The sequence below is a fragment of the Microcaecilia unicolor genome, chromosome 1 (genome assembly GCF_901765095.1).
Source record: "Microcaecilia unicolor chromosome 1, aMicUni1.1, whole genome shotgun sequence".
Taxonomy (NCBI): domain Eukaryota; kingdom Metazoa; phylum Chordata; class Amphibia; order Gymnophiona; family Siphonopidae; genus Microcaecilia; species Microcaecilia unicolor.
This window is the reverse complement of record NC_044031.1, coordinates 637,727,133-637,744,341: the sequence shown is the minus strand read 5'-3', so window position 1 is coordinate 637,744,341 and position 17,209 is coordinate 637,727,133. Positions and strand designations below refer to the sequence as shown.

The window sequence follows — 17,209 nt, the reverse complement described above, 5'->3', positions numbered from 1 at the left end:
TACCCACAAAAATGCCATCAAGGCGCTTAAGCGCTTTTCGTTATTTTGTATAAGTAGTGTGGCGCATAAATGCAAGGGGGTGGGACAGTGGTAGCCCTACCATTAGGCTACCTGAGACGGGGGTTTCAGGCAGTAGTCTTCCGGGAGTGGCAAATCCCCCCACACCTGCCACGTCTGGCATCTTCCCCCTTCCTTCTTCAATCCCTTTCCCCAAGCCTACCTTTGTTTATTAAAAGATGGTGGCAGCAGCGATTCCCATTGGCTGCCCTGCCGCCGGCACTGGCCTCTTCTCTCTAGTGTGGCCCGACTCTGACATAACTTCCTGTTTCCTCAGAGGTGGGCCACAGTAGATGGAAGCGGCCGGTGGCAGGACAGCCTATGGGAATCACTGCCACCTCCGTCTTTTGGAAAACAAAGGTAGGCTTGGGGAAAGGGGGAGATGCCAGACCACGACCCAGGTGGAGGGGGGGGGGGGACCATCTCAGCCCTTGCCTTATGCGACAGATTGACTTGGGCTACCTCAGGAGGGGGATATTTATAGACAGAGCATGGACGGAGCTTCTAGTTACACACGTCACTTAGAGAATAATGTCATTTACACGAGACCCCACTCATGTACAAGTCTGAAGTTATGCCAGGTCTATGTCTGGTAGAACTGTGGAAGCATAAATGTAAGATGTGATGATACAGGGTTAAGCTGGTATTAGATAATAGAATCCATTATAGAACAGTCTCCCACTGCGTGTCCTCGGGGTGCCTGAAAGGATTGCTGTAGAAACACCCCCAGAGTATCAAATAAGAAACAGGATGTTAGAATTAACAAATAAATCGATAGGGAATTATTTACATTCCCTGTGTATATTGGTGGGTCTGCATGTGCTTACATGTGTGTATACAGTTCTGTGTTCTGTTTATGCTGGAGATAGCGAGGGTGGAGGCATTTGTGGGAGTGGCAAGTTTTAGGAGGTGGGGCAGTTTGAAACATAGCGGTATTATTCTTCAGGGGGCAATTTGTGGACTGATTTTGACAGTTGTGAGGTATAGTTTTGGGAGTTGGGGCACTGCAAGGTGTTGTGTCAGTTGCAGGTAAGATAGTTTGTGGGATGATGGGGTAGTTGTGGGGGATTACTTTTGGGGGATGGGGCAGTTTGTGGGGTGGAGGGACAGCTGAGGGAGTCGTTTCTTGGAATGGGACAGTTTGTAGGGGTAGTTTTAGGATGGTAGGGCAGTTTGGGGGTGGGATGGCAATTGCAGAGGATATTCTTTGGGTGCGGAGGCAGTATGCAGGCTAATGTGGCAGTTGCAGGTGGTAGTTTTGGGGAAAAGGGAAGTTTGTAGGGTGGAGTGGCAGTTGTTTGGGGGTAGTTTTTTTTTTTTTTAGGATAGAACAGTCTGCAGTGTGGTGGGACAGTTGCAAGGGGGATAGTTTTCAGGGTAAAGGCAGTTTGGGGGTTTGGAAGAATATGGAATTCCATCTTTTAAATTTCTTTGCTCTGTTCGCTAACTGATACATTTCACTCTATCTTAATTTCTGTGCTATAGAAGCTGAAGCTCCTTTTCCCATAGAAATGCATTCAGACATTTTTGAGGGATATTACTTCTCTGGAAGCCCGGGTCAAATTTGTTCCATTTTCAAATTCAGTGTGCCTTTTTACTAGTTTTTCCCACATTCCATTAAAATTTTTATGTTATAGAACATAGAACTCCTCCCATGGAAATGCATTAGACCATTTTTTTTGGGGGGGGGGGGGGGAGCTGCAGCCTCCCTGCCTCCTCCCCCTCATCTCTCTCCATTTCTACTCCTTCTCAGCATTTTCCCCTCCCCAGGACACTCACTGGCTTCAAGAGGTTATTTCCAATGTATCTGTGTGCATGTGTATGTAGTGTATGTGTCCGTGTGTGTAGCTGTGTTTTTACATGTGTTTGTATGTATTAAGGGCCAGATTCTATATATGGCGCCTGAAAAATCCGTACGGAAAACATTTCCGCCTAAGCGTATTCTATAAGCAGCGCCTCGATTTAGGCACGGTATACAGAATACAATTAGTTGATATCCCAGTGTCTAAAACTATGCTCCTCTATTTCACCAACGAAAATGTGGCGTAAATCCTGGTGTGTAGATTTAGGCACAGTAGACCATATTCTATAACAGTGCACATAAATTTTGGAAAGCGCACGAAACGCCCATTTCCCCACCTATAACCATGCCCTTTTTTGCCTGCGCGCAATAGAATTTAGACACAGTGTGTTAAAGAATACGCTTAACAACTTGTGCATGTAAATTCTAATTATTACCAATTAGTGCTCATTATTGCTAGTTAAGACCTATTATCAACACTGATTAGCTTGTTAAGCCAATTAAGTTACGCGTGTTGTTATAGAATACGCCTGGATTTCGTCAAGGAAAACTAGGTATGATATATAAGTATGTGTGTGTGATTTTGTGCGCATCTGTGCTTGTGGAATATGTACAAATATATTTTGGCTCTATGCTTATCTGTGACAAGGAGATGAAATTTGAAAAGAAGGAATTCCCTAATAGCTATATTTCACTGTATCAAAGTTTCTATCCTGCAGCAGCTTATTTCTCTGGGCCCCAGCCTGATTGGACCAGTGAAAGCATAACTGGTTAAGTGCTGAATATCATCACTTAACTTGGATGAGAGTAGAAGAAGAAATTGAAGGGCAGGAAGAATGAGAGGCTAGAATGTGGAGGTTAAAAAGAAGCAAAGAATGATTGGACCAAGGTGTAAGGGGAGATAGGAGAAATATTGGAGTCAGGAGAGGTACAAATAAAGTTGAGGGTGTTACCTGTGGTGTGGATTTTAGCAATGTTACGTGCTACTTTTTTCTTCAAGCACAAAGGTCCTTTTAAAGACCCCCTTTTATTTATTTATTTATTTTACAGCACTTATACCCCACAATTTCCACTGCTGGCAGGCTCAATGTGGCTTACAACATTTAAATAACAAATAGGCGAGTACAATAAATGGAAAGGGATAAGCAGCCTCCACACCCAAGCTCAGACTGACTATAAAGACTCCTGAGGCAGGCCTGTGGCCGAAACACAGATCTGTGTCGAGTCTGTAATAAAGTTTGACTTTGACTCAGTTGTCCCAGTCTCTGGAGTCATTGGTCCACTTCCCACTTTTTCTTTGTTTATTTACTCCCATGGGATTTCGTTGTTCATCCACCTAGGTGGATCTCCTATTCCCATGAGTAGGACAGGAGACATGCTGGCAAAATCCAGCCTTGGATGATTATCTTAGCCTACTTAATAAATCTACAACATGCCAGCAGAAGAAAGGGGGTGTTGATGTCGTTGGTGAGGCCCCACCTGGAGTATTGTGTTCAGTTTTGGAGGCCGTATCTTGTTAAGGATGTAAAAAGAATTGAAGCGGTGCAAAGAAAAGCTACGAAAATGGTATGGGATTTGCGTTACAAGACGTACGAGGAGAGACTTGCTGATCTGAACATGTATACTCTGGAGGAAAGGAGAAACAGGGGTGATATGATACAGAAGTTCAAATATTTGAAAGGTATTAATCCGCAAAGGAACCTTTTCCGGAGATGGGAAGGTGGTAGAACGAGAGGACATGAAATGAGATTGAAGGGGGGCAGACTCAAGAAAAATGTTAGGAAGTATTTTTTCACGGAGAGAGTAGTGGATGCTTGGAATGTCCTCCCGCGGGAGGTGGTGAAAATGAAAACGGTAACGGAATTCAAACATGCGAGGGATAAGCATAAAGGAATCCTGTGCAGAAGGAATGAATCCTCAGGAGCTTAGTCAAGATCGGGAGGCGGGGCTGGTGGTTGAGAGGCGGGGATAGTGCTGGGCAGACTTATACGGTCTGTGCCAGAGCCGGTGGTGGCAGTGGCGTACCAAGGGGGAGGGGGCGATGGGGGCAGTCCGCCCCGGGTGCACGCTGCTGGGGGGGTGCCGCGCGCCTGTTGGCTCTTCGTTTTCATGCTCCCTTTGCCCCTGAACAGGTTACTTCCTGTTCCGGGGCAGAGGGAGCATGAAAACGAAGAGCCGACAGGCGCATGGCACCCCCCCCCCCCCAGCGGCGTGCACCCGGGGGGTTCTTTCACCGGGGGGGGCGTCGCGCTGTTCCGGGGGGCGGGGCGCATCAGCGATCCGCCCCGGGTGTCAGCCTCCCTAGGAACGCCACTGGGTGGTGGGAAGCAGGGATAGTGCTGGGCAGACTTATATGGTCTGTGCCAGAGCCGGTGGTGGGAGGCGGGGCTGGTGGGTGGGAGGCGGGGATAGTGCTGGGCAGACTTATACGGTCTGTGCCAGAGCCGGTGGTGGGAGGCGGGGCTGGTGGTTGGGAGGCAGGGATAGTGTTGGGCAGACTTATATGGTCTGTGCCCTGAAGAGCACAGGTACAAATCAAGGTAGGGTATACACAAAAAGTAGCACATATGAGTTATCTTGTTGGGCAGACTGGATGGGCCGTGCAGGTCTTTTTCTGCCATCATCTACTATGTTACTATGGGGCTCATTTTCAAAGCACTTGGACTTACAAAGTTCCATAGGTTACTACGGAACTTTGGAAGTCTAAGTGCTTTGAAAATACGCCTCTATGCCTACCAGCAGATAGGATATGGTCCTCCTTTTCTCTACCATTATTGGATTAATTCAAATTTTTTCTAAGTATTCATTTTCACATTATTTATTGGACCCTTGGCCCTACTGAAATCAGCACCAGATTTATTAATTCAGGGCCCCTTTTACCAAGCTGCTGCAAAAGGGGGCCTGCGCTGGTATCAGCGTGTGTTTTTGACACATGCCGAGACCCCCTTTTATCGTAGCAGGTAAAAGGTAGGTCTTTCTTTTCTTCAGGAAATGGCTGTGCAGCAAGTGAAGCACTCGCTGCGCGGCCATTTCGGGAGGAGCCCTTATCACCACCCATTGAGGTGGTGGTAAGGGCTCCCGTGCTAAATCAGCCGTAACCGGGCAGTACGCAGCACTGCCCAATTACCACTGAGTACACACTGGCGCTACAAAAATTTAAATATTTTTGTAGCGCCAGATATGATGGTGCCCTGGGGGTGGGACCTACCGCCAGGCTGCTGTGATAGTCCGGCGATACTTCCTTTTTAACGAGTGGTAAGCCCGCATTGGGCTTATCGCTGCTTTGTAAAAGGGCCCCTCATTATCTTATGTTAAATCTCTCCTTCATGCTATCCCAAGGTTTATTCCCTAAAGACAAAGGCAGAATAATTCTTACTCCTATTCAAAATAACCCCTTGTCTAGTAGGAGTGAAGTGTTCAATTATAGGCCGGTGGCCTCTATACCTTTGTTAGTAAAGGTGATGGGAGGATTGGTGTCCTCACAACTTATGGAATATCTTCATTCACATTCTATTCTGCAAAGTTCTCAGTCTGGGTTCAGACCTGGATATAGTACAGAGACTGACTTAACTTCCTTGATAGCCAATTTTAGGAAAGAACTGAGTTTAGGTAGGAAAATTTTAATTCTACAGTTTATGTCTAGCACTTTTGATACAGTTAACCATTGTATTTTACTAAGTCTGATGGATCATTTTCGCATCTGTGGCATAGTCCTTCAGTGGTTCAATGGTTTTCTGAAATCAAGACAATATCAAGTAATGCAGACTGGTCTTATGTCTTCACCTTGGGTCTCTGTGGTGTTCTCCAGGGCTCCCCTCTTTCCCCCATTCTATTCAATTTAATGATGACTCCACTTGGTAGTTTATTGGAATACAAAGGTTTTAATACCTTTATATATGCCAATGATGTTACCATTTGCATCCATTTATAGGCAATATAGTTGAAATCTTGCCTACTGTCAAATCAGGTTTGGATATGATGGATTCCTAATGGTGACTAATCCCTATCATCCTATGGCTATTAGGAATTTCACTACAAATAATATGACTTACCCATTAGCTACCACTATGAAAATCCTAGGTATAACTATTGACCAGTATCTGGCATTTGAACCTCAGATGTCTAAGGTGATATCTAGTGTCTTTAATACATTGTAGAGGTTGAAACAATTGGGACCTTTCTTTCTGAATTCAATTTTCCATTCTTTGGTCCAAACACTAGTACTCTCTAACCCCCATGTTTACAAAGCTGTGCAGCAATGCCGACACAGCCCATTCAAAGCGAGTGGACTGTGTTGGCATTACCACACTGGCAGCCGCTAGCACAGCTTTGTAAAGGGGGGGGGGGGGGGGTAAGTTTGACTATTGTAATGCCGTTTACTCAGGTTTAAAGTACTTTTTAGTCATGACACTTCAGTCAGTGCAGAACACCTGCCTGTCTTGTTTGTAGAGTTTCTCATTATACCAAGGTACTTGTCTCCTGGCTAAATTACATTGGCTTTCCATAAATTCTCAGATTACCTTTAAACTTTGTGTACTTAATTATCAAATTTTGTGCACTTTATTACCTTGCTACATGCAAAACCTGATAGAACTGCCTTTACGAAATGCTTTTCCTACATTTTGGGATTATCTTATCCTTCATTACCCAAGTTGTATGAAGCTTCATTATAATCTATACATAATGCAGGCTTTACCTATCCAGGTGTGAAGGTATAGATTTCTCTACCTAATCCATTAAGGCATTTTACTGATTACCTCTTATTTCGTAAGCTATTGAAAGCATTTTTAGTTAGTAAATCCTTTATTCACACTAGTAATTGTTAGTTTTCGGGCATGCTCAGAACCCTGCTCTTGTTATTCAATAGCAGTGAAGCTTGTGTATTCCATTATTATTATGTATGCTAATACTAATTGTATTGTAATTTTTGCAAATGTTTATTGTTAGCCACATTGAATCCAAACTTGTTTGGGATAATGTGGGATATAAATGTCATAAAAAAAATAAATAAGGGAGAGTACAAGCAGGCAACGCTACCACCTCAACAGGCAGGAATATGTAATGAGAGAAAGACTGGGGGCAGGACTCAAGGAAGGACGCTGTGTCCTCAGGGCATAGCCACATTTCCATCCAACAGAGTACATCAAGAGACTTAGAGGAGATAAGTTCGGCAGCAAGATGGGTCTCTGGAGCCCTCAGTCTGATCTGGCCCATTTGTGAACTTTATGTATCTTTACAGCACTTTTCCTCCACGCTAAATTTGGTCCTGTTCTGTTAAATCTTCAGTGCATTATTTTGCCTTCAGATAATTAGATGGAATAGAAGGCAGAACCATTCCGAATCTCAGAAGGTAGATGGTTTCAGAGGAAGGGTGCAGAGGAAGGGTGTACTAGAGAAAGTCCAGAAGCAGAAAGAAGCCTGTCTAGAAGGTGGAAAAGTAACGGGAGTGTGGTTCACAAATTGGAGTGAGAGAGAATAGACAGAACATGAAATAAGATAAGAAGGGTGAGAGTTATGAATAGATTTAAAACGCATAGACAGTGGAATGGGGTGGGCCACAAGTGCCATAGCCCCATCAATATTTCACCCAACTAGGCAGCTTGGGGAGGGGGGAACTGGAGATCAGTTTGCTTGGCCCCTTCAACCAAAAAGATGTTGACTGCTCCTGTTTAAAAGTATGCCAACATATTTCATATTGTCATTGAGATGGAACCAATGGGGAGTTGATGAAAAGGGGTGTTAGGGGTAAAATTTGGAGCAGACCAGACAGCAGTGGACTGGTATTTCAGGTGTGAATGAAACATGAATGAAGAAGATGATAATGGGAACCAAAAGAAATAAGAATGTATTTATTCTGATATTAAATAGCTGGAAACAGAGAAATAAAAACAAAGAAAGAAAGAAAGTGAAACGTCAATGCATAGACTTACGTTGTCGCTTTTTTAATGTGCATAAATGGTGGACACGCATTTGCGTTTAATGCGCCATAACTTTAAAGGTGCGTTAAAAACGCTAATTCACCTTAGTAAACATACCCCTAAATTTTTTAAAGTAATAATGAGTATTGTGAACTCTGACCCATGGTATAACACATAGTTGTTTGTTGAAACAAGATGGCAGACTATGTCCTGCACTGTGCTTATGGGAATGCTATCTTGCTGAACCTTGAAGTGCTGGTTTGTAAGTATTTTTTATTTTGCTGGCTAAAATTATTTTCTTTATTGTTTGCCTTAAAGATTTCTTTGTCTCAGCACTTTTGTTTTTAGTTTTTCCAGGCTGTTAGGATTGCATTTGACTGTTTGGGGACTGTTTTTAGATTCCCTATCACATTATCCATGAATTCTGATGCTTCCAACATCATAGGGCACATTAAACACTTCCAACACTTCAGCGTCCCCCTTGATCATGGATCGATGTAGTACCCAAGCCAATTCATCAGCACTGCACACTTCGTCTTTCAAATTGCCATTCCACATATAAGAAAAAATGCATCACTTAATACGGATCTGTTCTTGGATACCCAAACTTTATTCGTCCGTGAAATTGACTGGCAGAGGTATAACGTGGATCCAGCTTTTGCCTATTTTCTCCATCCATGTGCAGTTTTTCTCCTCTCTTCCCTTTCCCTCATCTCTATCCATGTGTATCTTCTTCTTTTTTTATTTCCTTCCCTCCATCCATGTCCAGCACTTCTCCTCTCTCCTCCCCTCCATCCATGTCCAGCATTTCTCCTCTCTCTTCCCTCCCCTGTATCCATACAAAGCAATAATTCTCTCTCCCCTCTCCTCCATCCAAGTCCAGCATTTCTCCTCTCTTCCCGCCAACTCCTCCATCCATCCATGTCCAGCAACTCTCCTCTATCTCCTGCTCTCCTCTCCAGCCATTTCCAGCATTTCTCCTCTCTCCCCTGTCCTCCCCTCCCATCCATGTGCATCTCCTTCCTATCTTCCCTCCCCTCCATCCATGTCCAGCATGTCTCCTCTCTCCCCTGCCCTCCCCTCCCATGTCCAGCGATTCTCCTCTATCCCCTGTCCTCCCCTGCCATCCATGTCCAGCAATTTTCCGCTCTCCCCTTCCCTCCCCTCTCATCCTTGTCCAACGATTTTCCTCTCTCCCCTGCCCTCCCCTTCTAGCATAGGCGGTTGGTGGCCCAACTGTTTGGGGAGGCTAAATGGGGCGGGGTTAGGGGTGGGGCCAGGGGTGGAGCTTAAATCCATAATTGTCTGATAACACACAGAAAAAAAAATAAAAAGTCACAATTAATACCTTTTATTAAATTTAGATATTAGCTATGTATCATATGTCAAAGAATAAAGTGGTTGCTCAAAGCATATACTAACCACAATCGCTCAACTGCAAAACACTATGCACAACTTTGTGCAAAAAAAATACTCAGAACCTTACTGTACCATAAATATTACACTGGGCAGAACCTAATACACCAATATACCACCCATACGGAAAATGCAGACCGACAGAGATGAAGGTCTGCTATGGACTGGCTAGTGTCAAAGTGCAGAGGCAAAGAAAACTACGCTGAACAACCAGCAAACTTCAAATAAACTCTGAGAGAATAACAGTCTAGTTAGAAATCATCTCTTGCCGGTGAAAGCATGACAAAGCTTTGGGAATCAGCACCGTGCAACATTTGACTCACAGCCAACACCTATTATCAGGTTTAGACATGACAATTAAATTCCAAGCAACTGGCAAGATCCCACAAAATTAAGCAAACATCTCTTTTCCAAACATCCTGATCTCACTCAACCCCTTGCATTCTTCGTGCCTGTATAGTCCTAGTAGCACAGCCATGATTATAACGCCAGCCTCTCCCAGCAGATGCTTGTACCTGGGAATGCCCGGTGTGTAAATGTTTTTAAGTTGCAGCGACGACTGAAGGCGGGACACTGAGCCAGAAGTGAGAAGGGAAAGGCTGGAGCGGAGGCGAGTCGTCGCTGCAACTTAAAAACGTTTAAACGCCGGGTGGCCACTGCAAGAAGGTCGGGAGCTGAGAGGGCGGGATCAGCGGGGGGTGGGCAGCAGCAGAAAAGGGATGAAAGGTCACAGCTTGGCTAGGGAGGCTTAGCCTCCCCAAGCCTCTTATACGGGGTGCCTATGCCTTCTAGCCATGTCCAGTGAATCTCTCTTCGCTGAACTCCCCTCCCCTCTCATCCATGTGCAGTGATTCTCCTCTCCCCTGCCCTCCCCTCAAATCCATGTCCAGCGATTCTCCTTTCTCCCCTCCATGTCCAGCAATTCTTCTCTCTCCCCTGCCCTCTGTCCCCTCCATATCCAGCGATTCGTTCAAACCCCAGCCCCCCCCCCCCCAGCTCCCCGACTTTCCTTGAAATCTTTACCCGAAGTCGTGGTGAATTGGCAGTAAACCAGCTGGCAGGCACTGGCAGGCAGGCTTGCCTCCTCGTCGCTTCCCCTCCCTCTCAGTGTGTCCCACCCTCGCAGAAAGGAAATTACATCAGAGGAAGGCAGGACGTGCTGAGGGAAGGGAAGTGACGAGGAGGCAAGCCTGCCTGCCTGCCTGCCGTTTTTACTGCTGGTTCACCACGACTTCAGGTAAATTGAAGATTTCAAGGAAAGTCGGGGAGCTGAGGGAGGGCATGGGGGGGAACACGGGGCAAGAAAGGAAGGGAGTGGGCAGGTGAGCCAGACCTCACAAAAAAGGTGCCGGTACGCCATACCGGCGCGTACTGGCACAAAAAAAAAGCACTGGATTTGGGCATCCCCGACCGTATTATCGAAATGAAAGATGGACGTCCATCTTGTTTCGATAATACGGGTTTCCCCGCCCCTTCACTGGGATGTCCTTAGAGATGGACGCCCTTAGAAATGGTCGTCTCTGTTCTATTATGCCCCTCCACGTCAATCGCAAAAGTTTCTTGAACTTTGTTTTGAGCAAGAAAGCACAGTGGACTTGATTTTAATGCTAGCACGTGCAGCTAAGAAGATTATTGCCAGAATTTGAAAGGGTAGTGAAGGACCTCTAGTCTCCAAATGGAGAACAGTTTGTGAGGAGGTTCAACAATAAGAAAAGATCATTGCACAGAAATGAAAGTCAGGGTCCTGGAACATGTAATCCCTTCACTGCTTTGGGAGGGTGGTACATTACAATAACACCAGCACTGACTATCTTTTTACTGAATGGTTCAAATCAGACTGGATTGGAATTGTTCTTAGAGGTCCATCCTTTATCTGCCCAGCTTCCTTAGTTAAACCTAAACTCTTTACTTAAAGTCCCTTTTGCGTCCTCAGACTTCCCTTCCTTTTTTCTTCAGCTTCATAGGTGAGATGGGGAATCGAGTCCTATGTTTTTGGCTTAATAGCCTTGGTTGGGTTTAGTGCAATCTTGTTTAGTGTTACACGGTTCATGAAAAGTTTATTCTGGATGGACAGATTCATAGCCCAACTGTTTGGGGAGCCCAAAGGGGGTGGGGTTTGCATTCATAATTGTCTGACAACACGCAAAAAAAAGGTAAAATAGTCACAAGAAATACCTTTTATTAAATGTAGATATTAGATATGTATCATATGTCCCAAGAATAAAGTGGCAACAACATTAAACAGTGAAGACTTCAGTATGTATGTGTGTGTATATATATATATATCTTAGACAACTCAAAGTGCATTGAAAAAAGTGTTTGTAGATGATGCCAGCCCCTCCATAGAGGCTCAATGTTTTTAATCTTTTTTTAAAATTTAGACAAAGATTCTATTTCCTGAATATTTGTAGGAAGCTGATTCCATAAAGCAGGTGCCAGACAAAATAATGCACTCTTGCAAATGGCAATCCAGTAATAGGAGGAATGACCAGTCTATACTGCGATTTTGATCTCAGAGTTCTACTTGGGCCGTAGGGAACAGTTAATTAGTGTAAAATGTTTTGTGTCTTCAACAGTAAAGTTAAGTAATTTGCCCAAGATCACAAGAAACTGCCATGGGGCAGTGGCGTAGCTAGGGTAGTTGACACCCGGGGCCGGTCATTTTTTGACACCCCCCCAAATCCAGTACTAGGCATACCGTGAATACAAAACACTCAGGACCTATAGAGCAATTCTACCATACCATAAGCAGTAATTTGTACGAGTCACACAAGGAAATGGAAAGCATCTTAAACACTACAGTGAGCAGTAGAACATCAATTCACCTATTGTAAAACGAAAACAGACAGATCAGATTGTCGATCCTGCACAGCCAATGCCAACCGAAAGCCATGTCTTTTTCACAAACACAGATACACCCTAATCCACTATAGAATAAGTAACATAGTAACATAGTAGATGACGGCAGAAAAAGACCTGCATGGTCCATCCAGTCTGCCCAACAAGATAAACTCTTGTGTATACCTTACCTTGATTTGTACTTGCCTTTTTCAGGGCACAGACCGTACAAGTCTGCCCAGCAGTATTTCCCACCTCCCAACCACCAGTCCCGCCTCCCATCACCGGCTCTGGCACGGACCTTATAAGTCTGCCCTCCACTATCCTCGCCTCCCAACCACCAACCTTTCTTCCCCCACCTGCTCATAAACTTTCTATTTAGACAAAAATTAAACTGAACCCCCGATGCCAGACTCTGCATACAATGCACCACCACAGAAACAGAAAATGTCCCCTAGTACTGTGCAAAATATAAAGACAGCAGATGTAAATTTGAAAAAACTAACAAACACCAATCACCACTTTACAAATTAACAAATAGAAATAAAACAAATACAGAAAATTAAATAATACCATTTTATTGGACTAATACATTTAGCTTCCAGAGGCCAAAATCTCCTTCCTCAGGTCAAACACAGCTACAATGCTATTTCCTAAAGCAAAAAAATAAAAATATATATTTTATTTACAGTTTGTCGTCTCTGGTTTCTGCTTTCCTCATCTTCTTTTCACTGTCTTCCTTCCATCCAGCATCTGTCTTCGCTCTCTCTCTGCCATCCAGTGTCTGCCCTCTCTAATGTCCCTTCCATCTACTGTCTGCCCTCTCTCTCTGCGCCTTTCATCCACATCTGCCCTCTATCTCTGCCCCTTTCATCCACCATTTGCCCCAGTCTGCCCTCTTTCTCTCTCCCCCTTCCACTCACCATCTGCCCTTTCTCTCTGCCCCTTCAATCCATCCGCCCTCCCTCTCCCATCCATCCAAGGTCTGCCCTCCCTCACGCTCCCCCCTTCCATTCAGGGTCTGTCCCCTCTCTCTCTGCCCCCTCTTTTCAGCCCCCAGTTCCAGCCCCCTTATTCTACCTGCCCCTAGTTCCAGCCCCAGCCCACATCTCCCACCTGCCCCCCTTTTCAGCCCCACTATCCCACCAGTCCCCAGCCCTTTTCTCCCATCAGTCCCGAGCTTCAGCCCCCAGCCACTCCTCCCTGTCCCCTTTTCAGCCCCTAGTTTCAACCCCAGCCCTTTTGTCTCACCAGTCCCGAGCTTCAGCCCCAACCAGTTCTCCCTGGCCCCTTTAAAGCCCCCAGTTCCAGTACTAGCCCCCTTATCCCAACTACCCTCCTTTTCAGCCCCCAGTTCCAGCCCCCTTCATCCACCACATGCCTTGCATCCCCCCTTTTCAGCCCCAGACCCATTCTCCCACCTGCCCCAGGCATGGACCCATTTTTCCTCCTGCCCCCTTGTCAGACCCCAGTTCCAGCTTCAGACCCCTTCTCCCATCTGAGCACTCCCCTCCCAAGTCTCCTTCTCCCCTCTGAGCACCCCTCTGAGCTCCCCACCCCTCCCCAAGCCCTTTCTCCCCTCTGAGCATCCCTCTGAGCTCCCCAATCCCCTTCTCCCCTCCCAAATCCCCTTCTCCCCTCTGAGCACCCCTCTGAGCTCCCTCACCCCTCCCCAATCCCCTTCTTCCCTCTGAGCTCCTCCACCCTCCCCAATCCCCTTCTCCCCTCCCCAATCCCCTTCTCCCCTCTGGGCCCCCCGACCCGGTCCTGCCCCCCCTCTGTCGAGAGCCGACAGAGCCCTCTTCTCCTGCCACCACCCTGCCTTTTAAAAAAAAATCCATGCAGCAATGCAGGCAGCGCCTCGCGTCTGCCCTGCGTGTGCTGTGAAAGGAGAAAATCGCCTCACTGGCGTCGGGCCTTCCCTCGCTATGTCCCGCCCTCGAGGAAATAGGAAGTTACCTCAGAAGAGGGCGGGACACAGCGAGGGAAGGCCCGACGCCAGCGAGGGGATTTTCTCCTTTCACAGCACACGCAGGGCAGACGCGAGGCGCTGCCTGCGTCGCTGCATGGATTTTTAAAAAAAAGGCAGGGTGGTGGCAGGAGACGAGAGCTGTCGGCTCTCGACGGAGCACCCCCCCACCCGCTGACACCCGGGGCGGACCGCCCCTCCCTTGCTACGCCACTGCCATGGGGTTTGAACCAGGCACCCCTGGTTCTTATTTATTTTATTTATGTTAATTTATATACCGTATCTTATTGCATCTGCAAAACAGAACGGTTTACATATATATAAAAAAAATTGGTATATACAAATAAACAGACATAGGAATTCCATTCATGACAGGAAAGCACAGCAATCAAGATAAACTACATAATAAATCAATACAAGTTAAAAATCTAATATCCAGTTAAGCTATCCCATTTTTCTTTGTCTTTTTGACCTTATCTCATTATGCTAAGTTCTGTTCTACGTAGCTTATAAAGAGAAAGGTTTTCAGAAGTTTTCGGTAATGGAGATAAGATTTCTCTAATCTGATCTCCTTTGGAAGGCTATTCCAAAGGGAGGGTGACAGGTAGAAAAAAGCCGATCTCCGTGTAGATTCCCAACTAGCCTTAGTAAGAGGGGGAATGACTAACCTGTTATCTGTTAGGGATCTGAGAGTTCGCATAGCGGTGTAGGGGATTGTTAAATTCGACAAGTAGCTAGGGTTTAATGTGTGAAAGGCTTTGTGTGTCAGGACAAGAGCCTTAAACTTTATTCTTGCTTCGACCGGGAGCCAGTGCAGATGATGCAATAAAGGTGTTGCTCGATCATCCCTCCGGGCCCTACAGATCATACGTGCTGCTGTATTTTGAATTCTTTGTAATCGCTTTAAGTTTGCTTGAGTAATCCCAGCATATACAATGTTACAGTAGTCTAAACGTGAAGTAATATATGCCGATGTCAGCGTTTTGAGAGAGTCCTTACTTATTGAATTTCTGACTGACCGAAGCCGTCTCAGATGAAAGAAAGATTTTTTCACTACATCGGATACTTGTTCCTCAAAGGTCAATGCGGAATCAATAATGACCCCGAGATATCTAAAAGACTTAACTGTTGGAATATTCTGACCAAATAGCACAGGTACCACAGAGGGATATGTGCCTTGCCCTACTATCCAAGATGTAGTAGTCTTATCCGGGTTCAGTACCAGCTGATGTGTTGTCAACCAGTCTGCTACTTTATCCAAGCATATTTGAATGGGTGTAAGATCTATGTTCGATGGTCTAACATAATGGATAAGCAAAAAATCATCTGCATATGAGTAAAAACGTATACCCATTGTTTGAATGAGGAGCGCCAGGGGACTGATGAATAGGTTGAACAGTAGTGGAGATAAGACCGAGCCCTGAGGAACTCCACATGATAAGTTGTAGGATGTAGAACAGGATTGCTGCTGAACTACTTTAAATGAACGATTCGTTAGAAAGGATATAAACCATTTCATAATTGTCCCTGAAATACCAATCTCACTCAATCTATCAATGAGTAAGTTGTGATTGATTAGGTCGAAGGCCGCAGACAAATCTAATGAAACTACCAGGGCAATATAACCGAGTTCTAATTTTGCATGGATTTCACTTAACAGTGAAGTCAGAATAGTCTCTGTACTGTGACCTTTCCTGAAACCCGATTGTCTGGGATGTAACAAATTTTTTGAATCTACATAAGTTTGCAACTGTCTAAATACTACTGTCTCTATAACTTAGCCCCTGCTGTAAACTGTCCTCCGCATGACTTTCACACTGTGTAGCATAATGTTGTTTATAGATCACTTCAGAAAGACATATCTGATAAACATTAACATGATACAACCCATTTGGTAAACTGATTAATGAAAAGGCTATAAAATGTATATGCTTGTACTGGGGCTGCCATATTGTTATGTCTCTGGCTTCCTAATGCAGTACTGGCTGTGGTACACTTTAGAAAATCAATGGACACTTGGATGGAAATCAACCTAACAGCAGTAGAAAAGAGTATTTTGTTGCCATTGTGGAACACCTGCAGTTCATAACGTAGATGTAGATAATACCTTCCATGTCTTCAACTTCAGACCTGTCTGTGCATCCTTTAAATTTAAATTCTGCATAATATGAATCAATAGAATTTCAAAGCTTACATGATGGGGTTGTCAGTCAGTTAAAATTTAGGTATATTTCAGTCAGAACCTATTAGCAGTAGATAATCCCTTCCATACTCTCCCTCTTAGTCCCACTCCATTTTCATCCCCTGCTTCTGTTCCAGTCTGTCCCTGTCCTTAGTCCTACTCTTTCCCTCCTCCCCCTCCCTCAATGAAGCAGTGTGAAATAAATCTGAATCAAATCGATACTTGTCTGCCTAGCTGCCTTGATGTCTTTTTCTGCTAGAGGGAGAAGGGAGGTGAAGCTCAGTCCCTTAGCTGCATCACTGGTAAATAATGCCCTCCAGCTGTGAGGGGGAGAGATTTCTGGGTGGCTTCCAGCCACCAGGTGGGAGAGGAAACTGATTGAGAGAGAGAAGCTACCATGGAGTAGGTGGAGGACGGAAAGGGCCTGCCACTGGAGCTTCCCTGGGGGGGAGGGGGGAAAGAGTAAGCTGCCATGGAGTGTGAGAATGTAAATGTAGCCCTGTCCAGCACATGAAGGCAGTGTGAGAGGCCACAGGGGTGTGGTGCTGTGAGGTAGGAGGAAAGCTGCCAGCCCTGTTTGGTACAGGGTCCTCCGGGGTGCTGTGAAGAGGACAGGGGCATTAAGTAGTGGTTTCCTTTGAAGAGACTGTTTGTGAAAGGGTTGAATTATTGGGATGTATAGAACAGCAGGCTGAACTTTGACTGAACCCTTCTGAGGGAGAGGGGAAGGTAGTGCAAAGGAAGTGGGCCTGAACTGTTAAGGAACTGAATGTTGGCTGGAATTTGGAACCCGGCCTGAACCCTATTTGCGAACTGCATTTCAATTTTGAGAGTGGAACTGAATTGAGAATAAAGCACTTTGGTCTTAAGTCCATATGGCAGTCTGGTTCCTTGCTGGAAACCTGTGAGCCTAAAGGGCTGCTGGCCCCAACCCAGAGTGCAGGAGGCGGATCCCTTTACAAAGCTTAGCGTCCACAAGCCTCTTATACTGGGCGCCTATGGACAGATTTTCTGGAAATGTCTTCGAG

The 17,209-nt window shown here is 45.4% G+C and overlaps 1 protein-coding gene across 3 annotated transcripts in view; it reads right to left on the bottom strand.

Moving 5' to 3' along the window:
* Positions 1 to 17,209, bottom strand: part of LOC115460509 (membrane-spanning 4-domains subfamily A member 15-like) — a 117,435-nt gene that overhangs the window by 50,420 nt on the left and 49,806 nt on the right. The window lies entirely within an intron of this gene.